The sequence below is a fragment of the Gopherus flavomarginatus genome, chromosome 2, assembly GCF_025201925.1.
Source record: "Gopherus flavomarginatus isolate rGopFla2 chromosome 2, rGopFla2.mat.asm, whole genome shotgun sequence".
NCBI lineage: Eukaryota > Metazoa > Chordata > Testudines > Testudinidae > Gopherus > Gopherus flavomarginatus.
In genome coordinates this window covers 59,993,623-60,005,662 of record NC_066618.1, presented here as the reverse complement: position 1 = coordinate 60,005,662, position 12,040 = coordinate 59,993,623, and the positions used below count along the sequence as shown (strand labels likewise).

Here is a 12,040-nt window from a genome sequence, read left to right as displayed (position 1 = left end):
GTCCTCAAGACTAACAAGTGACCTGGAGAGCTGGGATTCAGTAGGGGAGGTGGAATATTTAAGGGGGTAGGGAAGGGGTTTCTGGACCTAATGGGATTGGGCGGGCTGAAGTTCAATAGGACAGGGGTGTGACAGGGTGTTATCAGTAGCATTCTGATCACTGACATTGCTGTAGCTTGGAGAAGGCAGAGAGGGGCATTGCTGGCATATGATGGCGTATATTACATTGGTGGATGTGCAGGTGAATGAACCGGTGATGGTGTGGCTGACCTAATCAGATCAGCCACACCATCACCGGTTCATTCACCTGCACGTCCACCAATGTAATATACGCCATCATATGCCAGCAATGCCCCTCTGTTATGTACATCGGCCAACCTGGACAGTGTCTACGGAAAAGGATAAATGGACACAAATCAGATATTAGGAACGGCAATATACAAAAACCTGTAGGAGAACACTTCAACCTCCCTGGCCACACTATAGCAGACCTTAAGATGGCCATCCTGCAGCAAAAAAACTTCAGGACCAGACTTCAGAGAGAAACTGCTGAGCTTCAGTTCATCTGCAAATTTGACACCATCAGCTCAGGATTAAACAAAGACTCTGAATGGCTTGCCAACTACAGAACCAGTTTCTCCTCCCTTGGATTTCACACCTCAGCTGCTAGAACAGGGCCTCATCCTCCCTGATTGAACTAACCTCATTATCTCTAGCTTGCTTGCATATATATACCTGCCCCTGGAAATTTCCACTACATGCATCTGATGAAGTGGGTAGTCACCCACGAAAGCTCATGCTCCAAAACATCTGTTAGTCTATAAGGTGCCACAGGATTCTTTGCTGCTTTTACAGATCCAGACTAACACGGCTACCCCTCTGATAGGTTAACAAGGTAATTGGGGAGAATAGAAGGAGAGGAAACAGGAAGCCAGGGGAGCTCAAGAGGAGCTCAGAAGGAAGCACAGAGAATCACCCTGGGCTGGGCTGGTCAGGGCAATCAGGGCTGTAACCCTGTATTGCACAAGTATTGTAATGTAATAGGGAAATAAATGCACACCTTGGTGAAAGATAAACAACCCAGTGTATATGTTTGTGACGGCGAAACCATCTGAACTGCCCAGGCTGCGAGGTTCACCAGGTACCGATAGAGGCACTCTGTGACAAGGAGAAATATATAGGGGGGCTTGAGGGTGCCTGGATAATGGGTAGAATAAAATAAAAAGAAATTCCTAAAACAAAAAATATATAAAAAATAAAAAGAATATCATGGGCTCTACACACGAGCAGCCTGGTCATCATATAGTAGTTGTAAATGGATGGATCATGCTCACTACAGATTGAATCTTTGGAAAATTTAGCTTCCAAATTCTAACACGTTTCTAGCAAGCATATGCAAACTGAGACTATTATTCAGATCCTTATAACTTGACCACATGTGGTCACAGTTCCATTGGGAAGCCAATAGGCTTATCCCTGATATCAGGGCATCCCACCCCATCCCCTGACCAAATTTCAAGACCCTGCTCCAAAGCCTGGAGATGCTAGTCTCAGTGAAATGGTTATAAGAATTGTTTAGCTCAAGCAAAACATGCTTTTCCCTAATCTTGTTCTCAGAAACAGCTCAATCATTTTAGCTGAAACTTCCCAGAAAAATTCAGACTGAAGCAAAAATGCAGCATGGAAAATTTCAACTCAAATGGTTAAATTATGGGAAAGTTATAAATAACTGAAAACAGCATCTTACAGTGGGACTTGTCAGGCAACCATACTTATAGGCATCACTATTTAGCATTATCTATAATGGTAGTAAAAATTTGTACAGAGAGAATATATGGAAACTTCCAGACAAAAGAAAGTGATGATGATTACAATGATAATAACTGGAAAGGTGGGAATGACATTTAGAATGGTTCTGTCAGTGATAGCTGAGATAACAAGGGTGAGTACTCTTCTGAAAATACTTTTCTGAAAATTAGCAAAAAGAAAAAAAATGAGAAATTCTGCTTTTGAGAATCCAGATGTAAAGCGTCAACTTGGATGAATGTATTTCACACCAGAGCAGTACCGCCACTCCCGTCACAAAAAAATAAGATTACTTTACTAATTGTGGCAGACTTTTGCTAGTATGATTCAGCATATTGCACACAGAGCTGGCCTGTGAAGACCAGAAAAGCTATGTCATTGCTTCCTCTCCCTTTCATCCCTCCAAATTTGGGGGTAACTGGAATATCAGAGTTAATCTAATTCATCTTTCATGTTTTAATAATAAAAATACATTTATAGTTCTTTTCTTTGCAAAATACTAAGGAAAGTATAATTTGATTGCTAGGATAGAAAGTTAGTCCCTATTTCCTTCTAAAAATCATTAGTTGTTCATGGTTCTCACTACAGCAACCCAAGGCTGGTCTTTGGCCTTCAAGAAAACCATGGCTGCAGGTTCACTGATTTTTGGGAGGACTCACATGGTAATGGATTCTAGTGCTCCATAGACTGCTACTGATAGCACTAATGTCGCTCTCTCCCTCAAACCTAGCAGCATGAATCTAAGCTGGTTCCTGTGTTGAACAAACAATATGATGTTGCAAACATGAAGGGGCAGTTCACATGAAGGTATAATGCACCTGGTCTAATGCACTACGTGTAGAACTGAAAGCCAGGGACGTCTCCTCTCTGTGTCCAGCTCTGACAACAACTCCTTCTATGGCTTAGGTAAGTGACGGAACATCTCTGCCTACATTCCTCCATCTATAAAACCAAGACAGTGATACTTTCATACCATATGGGGTTGCTGTCATGAGTAATTTGTTTAACTCGAACATATAGATAATACATTTCACCAGAATGCACACCAAACCCTGTCGTCACAGTGGCTCTCACAGATCCCCAACCTCCTTGGCTTGTCTGGACAACTGTCCTTTGCAAAACCTTTTAGATGTTGACTACCATGCAAAGCCCTGTTCAAGCAACTGGGCTGCACATCACCAGGAGGCTGGGGGCCCTTTAAGATCCATCCCTTCCCCCGCCCATAGTTGAAGTTCAATTCTTCCCTGAACCCAAGTTTTGTTTAGCTCAGGGAAGAGGGAACAATTAGAGAGCAGGTTACAGCTCCCTGATCCTGTGCTGGCCTGGCCAAGCATCCGAGAGAGCAGCCTTGGGACCTTGTGCTAGTGAAGGATCTGCATAACACAGAGAGCTCCACCCATGACACCAGTGTGGGGTGGGGTAGTTGGTTGCTTCACTGAGTTTGCACCAGAGTGAGTTCACCCATGCCATGGCCAGCTTCAGTCAAAATATGTCTGGACCTGAACATTACAGAGGAAAAAAAGCTGTAAAATTACATTTGGGTGTATTCTAAAGAATCATCTTGTTAGCCATCCCTAATTCCTCAGGACATATCTATGCTCAATAGTATATCACATCTGACAGGTTCTGGTTATGATGAATGTCAAAACACTTTCTTACAGTCCCAACAAAAATACTCTAAAAGGCTCTGTAGACAGAGGCTGTATCCAAGATTAAGACTAAGGTTAGTTATTATTTTATCTGAAGGGGAATTAAGAATTAGATCCAGGCAGTAGTGCACTAGGGGCCAAATTCTTCTATCAGATGCAGTAGTGCAACCCTACTGAAGCCAGCTGCACTGCATGGGTGTAACAGAACGCAATATCTGTTACTGAGATATTTCTGAGACTTTGGATGGAAATACCATTGTCTGACTAGATCTGAGTTTTATATTTTAACTATTACTCATACTCTCCACTTCTTCCTTCCCTCGCTAAAGAAAAAAAATCCAAAAGAGAGAGTTATTTTCTGTTATCCTGTGTCATACAGAGCCATACTTATTGGATATAAAGTATTCACCTGAAAAGAACAGTAGGATTCAAGGGACTTCCCTGCTCTTTCTTTCCTTTTGCTGTGTCACTAATTGCACGTCACATTTTAAAATCTTGAGCAGTCGGCTCATGGCTTATATCACACCAGAGTTTACTTCACTCCATTAAGCCTTACAGGTATAGTGGAGCTGTCTCTGATGACTCAAGATAATGCAGCCCCTCCTTTAGTTTGATGGCGCCGGCAGTGGACCATGTGGCTGGGAATTTGAAGAGATTAATTTTATATCCAGAAAAGAGATTTCCCCATAGAATTAATGCATTCCATTTGGGCATGCTGCTATCTGAAAAGAAGCCATGGGACAGCTTCCAGTTGGGTGTAATCCTAGAGAAAACATCAAGCATGTGTTCTTTCCCCTCCACAGCAGTATGAACATCAGATGCAAGACATTATAGAGACTTTACCATTTACTTGATCTTATTCCTTTTATTCTTCTATTCTATTTTTGTGGTTTTACAGCACATGGGAAGCATGCTCCCAAACATTTGTTCTCCCAGAAGACATGCAGAGAAGTATCCAAGCCAGAAATTCATCTGGATGTGCCACCAAACAAAGCCAAAGATCTTCAGAGAAAGGGCTAAGTTGACATAAATGACCACTCTAATTGGGCAGTATTTATAATTTAAGAGGAAGCAAGAAGGACAACCTACACAGAACACTGAGGATGGTAATAAGTATAACTGAAAGGGCAAATCTAAAAAGTAACACTTTCCACCCACAGTTCTCAAAGCACTTTATACATGTTAACTAAGAAACACAATGGTCCACATCCTCAGTTGGTGGGAATCAGCATAGCTATGATCTGGCCCAACATTCCTTTAAAGTAAGCATTATTATACCCATTTCACAAATGAATAAACTGAGGCAGAGTTCAGGTAACTAACTTGCTTAAAGTATCACAGTGATCATAAGGAAAAACCTGGACAGAAAACAGAAATAAAGAATCCAAGTCCACTGTTTTAGTTACTAGACAACACTAAGTATTATTTATTCAGTTTCCCCACTGCCACCTTTTGCTGAATATACATAACACATTAGTTCTAATATACCTAGTTTTTGATCCAAGAGGGGCCCTCCCTCAATTTGAAGTAATATACTGCTATCTACTAAAACTCTCAATCTCCCATCTCAAAGAAACAATATCAGAGTCACCTCCATGGGACTGAAAGTTACATATGTTCAAGTATGTTGCTGAACCCAGGCACAGTGAATAAATCAGTGAAGCCCAGGAGGTTGAGCCCCAGCATTTCAAAGCATATGCAATACTTGTTGGGAACAGTGCCCTATGGTATCTATGACTTTTATGCATTGTTTTCATGTATGTTTTAATGTAATATAATATCATGTATGTTACCTACTTACATGAAAGAAAACTATGTTGTATTCCCCCCTCCACACACACACACGAACTTCAGGTTAATTTTTTCTGTATTATTAAGTACAGTTATATCTCCCAATCAAACTAGCTAATCTTGGATATGGCACTACATCAGAACAAATGGGGTTTTAAAATAGGAATGAATCTCTAGCATAATTAATGGATTTTCCCTTCTTAGACCCCAATCCTACCAACAATTAAGCAAGTGCTTAACTTTATTACTGTGAGTAGCCCCACCAATTTCCATTGCATCAAAGGGTTTAAAGGCACCCGCAGCTTTGCATCTTTTATTGTTCTTTTTATTTTATTTTTTTGGCTTTTGCAACTTACATTTTTGAGCCTGAGATTATTATTCATAGGTTTCTTTTTAAATGAATAATGATTTAGGCATCCCGCCTGAAATTTTCCAAAGTTCTGTTACAACTGGAATTGCAACATCAACAGCAACCAAAAAACATAAGAAATATTTACTACAATATGTGCTGATCCTTCCATTTTTTAAATTATTATTTACTAAGGTGGTTTTCATGTAATTACCTTCTACATTTGATCTATGGCATGCCTAAATCCGATCCACTGAATTAGTTCAAAAATAACCAAAGATGGGCAAAATAAATTAGCAAATAGGAGAAAGATTAGAAAAATATTACTCTGAATTTTTCAGAAACTACAAAGAAGGAGTTTATGGTATTGTCACACGAAAATATCCAACTTCTAAAAGCTATGACATACAGACATCCACAATGAGAATTAATCTCTATATTCAGATTTCAGTTTATTCACAGCTTAGCAGTGTTTAGACATAGGGTTTTAAGATTGGCCCAATATGGAGTCAAATTTTAGGGAAGTTTAGATCCATAACCATTGCCAAGGTTCAGTGTTCAAATATGTAGCTGTAGTTCAAACCTATCCAGAATTTACAGTTTGCTATTGAACATAGATGCCCATCTGCGTACAGAAGTGATATGTGGATGATATCTGAAAAGAGGCAAAGAGAACATATACAGTAGTATGCCCCCTTAAAGAGCAGTTTTATTCTGAAAGGTCAGTATGTAAAAATAGCACCTGCTTAGTTAACAAACCTGCTCCTGCATGTATTCATAATCATATGTGTTTATGTATTTTAGTGATAGAAATAAGTGTTTTCTGTCTTCTCCTCTGCAGAACCAACACAGCTAAAAACTGATCACACTGGATATCATTCCATCTTATATATCATAAACAAAAGTATTTAAGTTCCTTTCAGCTGGAGATCATGGTATTGACAAGTGTGACTGCGGGATTAATTTGACCTTGATGATCTTTATTACTGGTGAAGATGCACAAGAAGCAAGAAATCCAGCTTAATTTCTAGAGTCTGTCTGCAAGGCTGGAGGTTAAAAAAACAACATTGTGTTACCTGTAAAATGAACACCATGAATAAGGAGAAAGATGATAAACATGAAACCTTATAACCACACTAACATACATCATGTACACACACACATCCTGCAAAATTTTTCTCTCAGTAATGTCTTAGGCCAGAATTTAGCCCATGTAGTGTAACATGTGCCTATTGGAAACTCATTTACTGCCAATCTGTTATTACTTTATTTTTTAATATGTATATATATATATATATACACACACACACATATATATATATATATATATATAATCCCTAGAAGTTTTTCGAACATAAAACATAAAAGTAATAATAGGGATTAAAAAAGAGTTTTCTATTTTAAAATTTGGATGGAGTGCAATGTAGAGCTTAACACTCAAATTTCACTTCTGTGAAATCTGGGTACAGTACAGTATATCCTCTTTGCTAGTCTTAAATAGCTATCAGTTTTGTCATTCTGTTAAATCATTTCTTTCAATAGAATTTTATCACACAAATCAATGGACTTGGCCTAAATCTTTGCCACAATAAGCCAACAATACCACTAAAATCCCCACAGTAAACCTAAATATTATATACTAAATGTGAAAAAAAAATAATCAAAACTTATCATAATAGAAAAAAGTAACTGGAGAGGTCAGACTTTATGGTAAGTAAATATAGTGCGGTTTATGGAATGCACAAAACAAATGGCAGTTTGTCTATGGAATTGTTTATTTCTATGGAAAAATTTGTATTCTTTTCAATACAGGCTACCTTTTAATTTAGTCCAGGGGTCAGCAACCTTTCAGAAGTGGTGTGCCGAGTCTTCATTTATTCACTCTAATTTAAGGTTTCGTGTGCCAGTAATACATTTTAATGTTTTTAGAAGGTCTCTTTCTATAAGTATATATATATAAAAATAACTAAACTATTGTTGTATGTAAAGTAAATAAGGTTTTTAAAATGTTTAAGAAGCTTCATCTAAAATTAAATTAAAATGCAGAGCCCCCCGGACCGGTGGCCAGGACCCGGGTAGTGCGCATGCCACTGAAAATCAGCTCACCTGCCGCCTTTGGCACACGTGCCATAAGTTGCCTACCCCTGATTTAGTCTTTCCAAAGCATTTGACATCAAGAATTCCCTAACTACATAACACTGTAAGAATGGTACAATAGAAAGGATAATTTAGTAGCTAATTTACATGCCAGAAGAATATTGACTAGGTGAGTAGGGAGAAGAAGGACAAGGGTACTGCTTGGAATAAACTAAAAAACATTCTGCCTTCATGACCCAATGGACACTTCATTTGTTGCAGAGACCATACAAAGCAACAGTCCAAGCCACAACTTAGAGCCTAAAATTCCCGAAAGTTCAAAAGGTATTAGGGTGGGTCTACACAGCAGTCAGGGGCTGAAACTGCAGCTCATGTATACATACCTGAGTTAGCTTTAATCTAGCTAGCTTGAGTAGCGGTAGCAATGAAGCCATGGCAGCACGGGTTTCAGCATGGGCTAGTTGCCTGAGTAATTACCATGGATTCTCGGCAGGTTTAATCCCAGATCAGGTTTATGAACATTTATGAAAATATCACTTTTCACATCCACTAGTCAGGAACAGTGTTATGCATGGAACTTATTTAGTTATCTTTTTACATTTCCCCCCATATTTCACATATTCATTTTCCTAGATGTAATGAATGCTGTGTGAAGTGAAGTTGGAAGTGTCCTCATAGTTTATCTACTCTGGCTCCTAGTACACTTAGCATAGCTTCTAAAAGGTAGTTCCTCTGCTTCTTTTTTTCTTTTTTGCCTTTAAAAGCTCTTGTGGTAATGACTTCACAACATGGGCAGCCTATTCCATTGCTCACTTTCCCCTTGAACTGAAAGAATTCAGAAGTTGCTTTTATGTGCTTAAGCTGATTTTGTCAACTCTTAAGAGTTATTACCTCAAAGGGAAGAGGTACGGTATGAATATGTTATTTCCTCCTACTTTGTCCTAAGATATAAAATAAAGCAACTGAGAAGAGTGACATGGAGATTTCCTTACATGCAGGCCAAATTCACTATGAGGGAATCTTTCTGATCTACAGTAAGATGATGCTGTTGTCTGGCTATACCAAAAGAAGGACAGAAGAAACTTGATATGGATTTAATCAGGCCACAACTTTACTATTAGATGCCTGGGACTACCCAGTGGATAAAAGTGTACAGTGCAGGCAACTCCATGTTCATTCAGATAACTACCCAGGACTTCCATCAGCCCTCCTTTATTTTCCAGCCAAGTCCCCCATCCAACCCATAGCTTGGACCTTATCATCCCCCCTCCCCGCTCCTAGGAGGATTAAGGTGGGCTATAAGAAAGTGGGGTTTGCACCTTGCCGTACCAATCATACAAGCTCTGAACACACACACACACCACACACACACACACACACAAGTTCCATTCTTTTCCTTTAACCAGCAACTTTTTTTAAATTCCTTTACCAGGCCATTTATCTGGTCACTGGATGCCTTCCAAATGGAGTCTGGATATCTGCCACAAGGAGGTGCCAGCAATTAGTTTGGCTGTTCCCCTCCGCCCCAAACCCAGTCCGGTTCCCAGCCATCTCCCAATGGCCTCTTTAATACCATCTAAATATGCCAGCTCCCAAGTCTGAGAAGTGATCAGCCATCCTCTCGAAAGAACTTGGCTGCCCCTTGCACTATGCCAGGATTGTTGAGGTCACCAGCAGCTAGATTGCCAATGACCATGGACTGCAACACCCACCCATCTCTGATGAGCCATTGGTGACTAGCATTACAGATCCTGAAATTGGAAGAATTCATTAAAACTTCCTTCATAACTCAGCCATGTGCCCAGAAACAAGGATCTCCATACCATTGACAACATCATAAGCTGAGACTCCACAGTGCCAGTAGCATCTGCTCAAGTTCATTGCTAGCTCCTGGTGCAAGCTCCCAAAATCTGTGGAAGTGAAAATGAGACAGGACATCTGCTATGCCATTATTCACTCCAGGCACATGCTTGGAATTAAAACAGATGTTGAGTCTTAAACATTGTAGCACAAATACCCTCACTAACTTCATAATCCTGTATGAACTGGACATTTGGTAACTGATAACATATGCCACTGCCATGTCGTCACACCCAGAAGCACATCCTTTTATTAGCTAATTTTGGCCCCTAGATAACCACTGCAACTAAAATGGGGAGAAATTTCAGGAAAGTCATGTCATGCAATACCCCATTTTATGTCCAGATGGCTGGCTATTTCTGTGAACACAGCCTGCTTTGGTAAAACACCCCAAAACCCACATCCCTGAAGCATCTGAATGGATTTTCAAACTCGCCTCTAATAGCCATTCCTTCCTCCATAACGACACCCCATTAAATTGACTCAGAAACTGTTCTCACACCTTCAAGTCTTCCTTCATCTCTCTAATAACTCATATATAATGGTATCTCCCGGCTATTTCCGCTGTTGCCACCATAAGCCTGGCCACAGGATGCCCACCCTAGGGCAACAACCCTGTAGGCAAAGTTCAGGTGCACATAATAGACTGCAGGTTTGGTAGCATGAGTTTCTTGGCTCCTAAAGCTCTCCTGAGCAATCCCAATAGCTCCTGAAGCTTATCCTAAGGGAGTCGTGACATGCCCTCATGGGTGTCCAGCTCCATCTCCAGGTAGGTCAATGTAGTGGAAGGGCCCTGTTTTCTCTTCCACTAGGGGTACCCCTAACTGTTTAGCCAGTGCCTGAAATGTGTCCAACCGGTGAAGACACTCATCTGACCCACCTCGTCCTGCGAACAAAAAGTCATCTAAATAATGCACTACAGCTGCTCACACCACTGCTCAGTGCAAGATTGTACTAAATTTTTCAAATGTTGAACAGGATACCACACAGCTCATGGGCATAGCCTGTCCAAAATAAAATTGTCGCTCAAAAGGGAAACCCAAAAGGTCGAAGTCCAACGGATGCACCGGCAGCAGTCAAAAAGCAGAACTGATATTGCACTTAGCCTTTAGTGCCCCCAGGCCACAAGACCTAACCAAATGAACGACTTCCCCAATGGAGGAATAGTGCACAGAACATAGCACCAGGTCTGTTCCATTGCTAGAGAGTCACCTTGTGGATATGACAGGTGATGAAATAATCGATATTCTCCTGGAGTCTTCTTGGAGACCAACCCAGGGGGGAAACTCGTAAGTACTCTCTATGTAATTGATTAAATAGCCCTGCCACCTTACCCTCATTTAATTCCTGTGTAATCTCTTTTTGAACAATATGTTCCATCCCAACTACTGACTTCATTTTTTTTTACATCACATGGGTCCTACTTTCCAAAAAGGGGATCTGAAATCCCACAGTAAACCTCTGCCACATATACACCCCATCTACTTTATTAGGGTAATCCCATAGGAGAACCATTAACACCTCCGGCCTAACTGGCATTGGTGCCCATTGCACCACCCCCAGGTTGCCCGCCCTCCCTTGCTTGCGTTCTGCACACCATAACCTGCTCCAACCAAGCCAAACCTGAAGTTGGCACTTGACCCACTCCCTAATCCTGTTTCCCCCTTTGCAACCGTCCCCAACCCCTCTGGTAAGAACTGACTGAAGCAGTTGAGACAAGTGTCATGGAGATTTCCTTACACTTAGGCCAAATTCACTATGAGGGAGTCTCTCTGAATTACAGCATAATGTTGATGCTACAGACCATGTCAGTGTCTAATATGGCCCTTTTAAAAGATGCAGGATGGTTGGCACTTCTTTATCTCGGCAGGGCTATGAACCTTTCACTGAAACCATGACACAATTTCACCAAAGGAAAAAATATTACATTACTACATCCTTTTCCAAACATGCATTTAAGCAGAGCAGCAGGATTTCACACTCACAGCACTACAGCTAGAATAGACAATAATGAAGTACACAAACCAAACACCAGTTCTGCTAATGTGGACTGTGCAGAATTCTGCATAATTAGACATTTCGTAGAGACAAAAAGTCAGGTCCTTACTGTGATGTACTGTAATCAATATAACTTTTTGGCCTCTTGTTTGTTACACTACATAAACCCCCTTTCCTTTGTTCATGGGACAAGGAGGAATGCTCATAGTAATGCTACAACCTCGAGATACTACACAGTGTTGGAAACTACTACTGATTCTGTAAAAGTTCCAGCTACTGTTCAACTAGAAATCTGACCTCTTTTGGCTCTGGATAACACTGTCGTCCTGTTTTTCTCATTTTCTTTTTTTCCCCTCTCTCTCTTTGTTCAGCAAAAGAAAATAAATTATAACAGATCCCAAAGAAGAAGGGAAATTCAGTGTCAGTGATCACAAACCAGCTGAGTTAGGTGTATTAAGAAGGGGTGGTATCACAAACAGCCAAAGGAAAG

The 12,040-nt window shown here is 40.4% G+C and overlaps 1 protein-coding gene across 1 annotated transcript in view; it reads right to left on the bottom strand.

The window, feature by feature from the left end:
- HDAC9 (histone deacetylase 9) overlaps nt 1–12,040 on the bottom strand; it is a 511,031-nt gene that overhangs the window by 82,186 nt on the left and 416,805 nt on the right. The window lies entirely within an intron of this gene.